Source organism: Triticum urartu, chromosome 3 (genome assembly GCF_003073215.2).
Source record: "Triticum urartu cultivar G1812 chromosome 3, Tu2.1, whole genome shotgun sequence".
Classification (NCBI taxonomy): Eukaryota; Viridiplantae; Streptophyta; class Magnoliopsida; order Poales; family Poaceae; genus Triticum; species Triticum urartu.
The window spans coordinates 29,261,289-29,265,398 of record NC_053024.1 but is presented as its reverse complement, the minus strand read 5'-3'; the positions used below and the strand labels follow the sequence as shown (position 1 = coordinate 29,265,398).

Sequence of the window (4,110 nt, the reverse complement as noted above, 5' to 3'; positions counted from 1 at the left end):
TCAGTGTCACCCTATGTTATAACTATTGCATGAGGAATCGCATCCGACATAATTATCCATCACTGATCCAATGCCTATGAGCTTTTCACATATTGATTTTCGCTTATTTACTGTTTCGTTGCTACTGTTACAATCACTATAAAATCAAAACTATTTCTTTTGTTATCGTTACCGCTAGTGTCATGTTACTTTGCTACTAAATACTTTGCTGTAGATATTAAGTTTCCAGGTGTGGTTGAATTAACAACTCAGCTGCTAATACTTGAGAATATTCTTTGGCTCCCCTTGTGTCGAATCAACAAATTTGGGTTGAATACTCTACCCTCGAAAATTGTTGCGATGCACTATACTTGTGGGTTATCAGACGCCGCCGCCTCCCTCTCTCGCTGCCGGCGTCGCACAACTTCCTGGCGACGTTCTCTGCCTTGCAAGTCGGAGCCGAGGAAGTGACGCTGATGGACGAGGCGGACTGCGTCTCCATCGCGGCGGTTTGCGTCAGGCTGGACGACATCTCCGGCAGGGATCAGGACCAGTGGTGAGGATTGGGAGTAAGGGTGGAGGACGGCGAGGCTCTTGGCATGGGAAAGGTTGGAGGGCGGCAGGAGGAGGAGGAAAAGTGTTGGTACAATTTTCGGTAGGGTCGCTGTCTGATCCGACGTGGCGGGTGTCCCGGGGCGTGCCCGAGCGCCCCCTTATCCGTCCCATATTTTGGCTAGATATGAGGGGTGCCGGTCAGTCCGGGCATTTGATACGCATTTAAATAGCCCATCTGAATCGAAAAATCATGACCGATGAGTGACAAGACAGCCTGCCCGAGTGTATGAGACAGGTTTAAAACGCACGTCTGTAGATGCTCTTAGTAAGCCCACCGAAGGGACGAAGCCAAAAAAACCAGCCATGAAGATTAAGAGATGCATTATTGCTAGCACGCTGCTCATGCTTTCATTGCTCGTCGCTGCCGACGACGTGGGCACCGTTCTCCTGCCGAGCAAAGACAAAGGTACGGCGCGCGTGAACTCCTTTCTTTCTTCAGTTCAGTCATTATCTGCTAGTGCAGTGCATGGAGAACGAAACAGACCACAGCTTGGCCTGTCAACGATTTGCAGACCAGGTAGTAAGGGCATCTCCAGCCGTTGGCCCCCCAGGGGGCGTCTAAAAGCGCCGCCTGGGGGTGAGCCGGCGCAAAAAATGGCCCTGGGGCGAGTCGGTCCCCAGCCGTCGGCCCTTAGGGCCGTCCCCAGGCGCGTACTAAAAAAAGGACCATTCGGCGAAGTTATGATAAAAACTAGTTAAATTTCGGCCAAACATGGCAAATTTCGATGAAATTCGCGCATTTTCATTACATTAACCTAATCTAAAAAAGAAAGGGGCTGAAGTCGTCGCCGTCATCGCCGCCATCGTCGTCATCAGCCTTCTCCTCCTTGACGCGGGCGCCCCTGCTGGACCCCTGCCTGGCGTCGCCATGGCGGACTGGCGGCGGCGCGTCGTCGTCATCGTCGTCGCTGTCGCATAAGACGACGACCCCGTCTTCATCGCGGCCGCGTCGGCGCTCCTCGAAGCGGCGCAGGGCGGCGCGCTGGCACTGCTTCTCCTTCTCCCAGCGCGCCTTCTCCATCGCAATGGAGTCCTGGCGCGCCCATTCTAGGGTTGCGTCGTTGTCGTCGAACTCCGCATTCACCGGCGCCAGCCCCGTCTCCGTCTTCACCGGTGCCAGCCCCGGCTCCATCTTCGGCTTGACGAAGCGCGGAGGAGCCGACGAGGAGGAGGCGCGCCGGCCGCCCTCGTTGATGACGATGCCGACGCTACGAGTGCGCCGGCCGATTGGCGTCTCCGCCGCGGGCTCGGCCTTCACGCCGAGAAGCGCCGGAGAACCGGAGGAGTGGGAAGATGAGCGAGAGGAGGAAGACGAGGAGGCGCCCATGCGCGCCGGTGTTGCGACGGGGCGGCCCTCGTCGCAGGATAGGTCAACGGCGGGTTGTTGCCGCCGTCAAGGTGCGCCAGGACGCCATCCAGCGTGCGGCCAGGGACGCCACACCACAGGTGGCACCCCTTGCTGTTCTTCACGCTGCCGACCACCGGCGCACCGTTGGTGGAGGCCAGGCGCTGCTGCTGGCGGCGCTGGAACTACGCCGCCCAAGCCGCGTGATTGTCGGCGGCGTACTGGGGGAGGGAGCGCTCGTCATCGGTCAGGGAGGCGCGCGCGACCTCGACCTCCTCGACAAAGTACCTGGGCTTTGCCACAGCGTCGGGTAATGGGGGAACGGGCACTCCCCCGTCGCTGAGCCACTACCCCGTCGGCCCGGCGCGCATGTCCGGCGACGCCAGGATGTTCGCCTGGAACAGGAGCCAGGACTCCTATTCGCGGAGCGAACGGCGGTCGAAGCCGTTCGCCGCCGCCTCGTCTCCGGAGAAGCGCTCTGCCATGGCGACGGCTCGGCGGTGGTAGAGAGGAAGAGAGAGGGGCTGCCGGTGGCGCTCGGGAGAGGAAGACGGAGACAGAGAGAGAGGGGTTGGGCGGCGGCGAGGGGCGAGTCTGGTGTCGGCACCGGCGAGAACCGCCGGCTTTTATAGCCGCTCTGCGCCCGTGTGTACGCGTGTGAGGGAGGGGAGGCGTCGGCGCGCCGTCCCGTGACGCGCCGCCCGTGAGGAATCAATGGCAAGGCTGACCGGCGGCAGCCTTGCCATTGATTCCCCGCGGGAACCGAGGCAGTTGGGGGGAAGACGAGCCGCCGTGTCCCTGACGCGGCTGGCCCGCGGCTTTTTCGCGCCAAGACAGTTCGCCCGGCGCCCCCGGGCACCCCCCAGCGCGCCGGGTTCGGCCTGGGTCTGCCGGCGCTGTTTTCGGCCCAGGCCGGCGAAAATCAGGCTCCTGGGACACGACTGGGCCGTTTTTTCTGCACCGGCGCAAAAAAACGTCTGAGAAGGCCTTTCTGGGGCCGCGGCTGGAGATGCCTTAATGGAGGTGCCTAGGCCGAGGAGGTGCTGCGACGTGACCTCCTGCACCAAGTTGGACCCGCCGGCGTGCACCTGCATGGACGTGGTCGACAACTGTGCTCCAACCTGCAAGGTCTGCAAGCCTAGACCAGTACACCGGCGACACCGGGCCCAAGTGCACGGAGGATGTTGCCGGTGGCGGTAACTAGCACACTCGGTGTGTGCGTGCCGATCGAGTGTTTTAACATTTTACTGCCGGTGGCGACAACTGTGGTTCACAATAAAATGGTTGACTGGACTCCAGCGGTACTGCTAGCCTGTAGTATGTTTTTAACATTTTAGTGAAACGATGTGACTTGAAAAATGTTCCAAAAGTTTTAAAAAATGAGTATTTTGAAATAAAATATTCAATAAATCAGAACATATATATATATGGATTCAAAAAATGTTCGCAATTTTCTAAAAAATGTTTGCTGATTCACAAAATGTTCAATAATTTGAAAACAAATGTTTGGAAAATAAAAAAATGTTCATGATTTTTAAAAAGTTTGTTTATTACAAAATGTTAATGAAATTGAGCAAAATTTTGTCAATTAAAAAAATGTTCTTGAATGGAAAAATATCCTTAAAATTTAAAAACCGTTTGTGAATTACAACATAGCTTATTCATTCATAAAATGTTTGCTGATACAAAAAATCATCATGCATTTTCAAAAAGATGTTCGTGAATTTCAAAAATTGTTACAACAATTTCCAAACAATTGAGCAGAAGTACGAGCATGAAAGGACTAACACCACACTTGTCTAGAAGATCGGGCACACCGACGACATTATGCGCATGTGACAAACCACAACACCCATTGATCGATCATAATCGGACGACCAAATATATATTGTACGCATCCTAGTTTCGCTCCAGCATTATAAATATTCACCAAAGTATAAGTCTGAGAAAAATATGGCGCATACACATGGATGCCATACATGTTGATTCTTTAATTTATCACATCCACATAGCTACTAGTGACGGGTGAAAGTCGGATTTGTGTTAGCTTTACCACAAGTAAGCCATGTGACCCATTTATTGAATGCACAACACCCAACTACAAAAGGATGAAGTGTCCTACGTATCATCTTGATGCTATAATAAAGTGCGAGTACAACAAAAATTGGCAT

At 54.2% G+C, this 4,110-nt stretch overlaps 1 pseudogene; it reads left to right on the top strand.

The window, feature by feature from the left end:
* The first annotated feature begins 897 nt into the window (after positions 1-897).
* LOC125547789 lies at positions 898-3,143 on the top strand (annotated as a pseudogene).
* Positions 3,144-4,110: the final 967 nt, after the last annotated feature.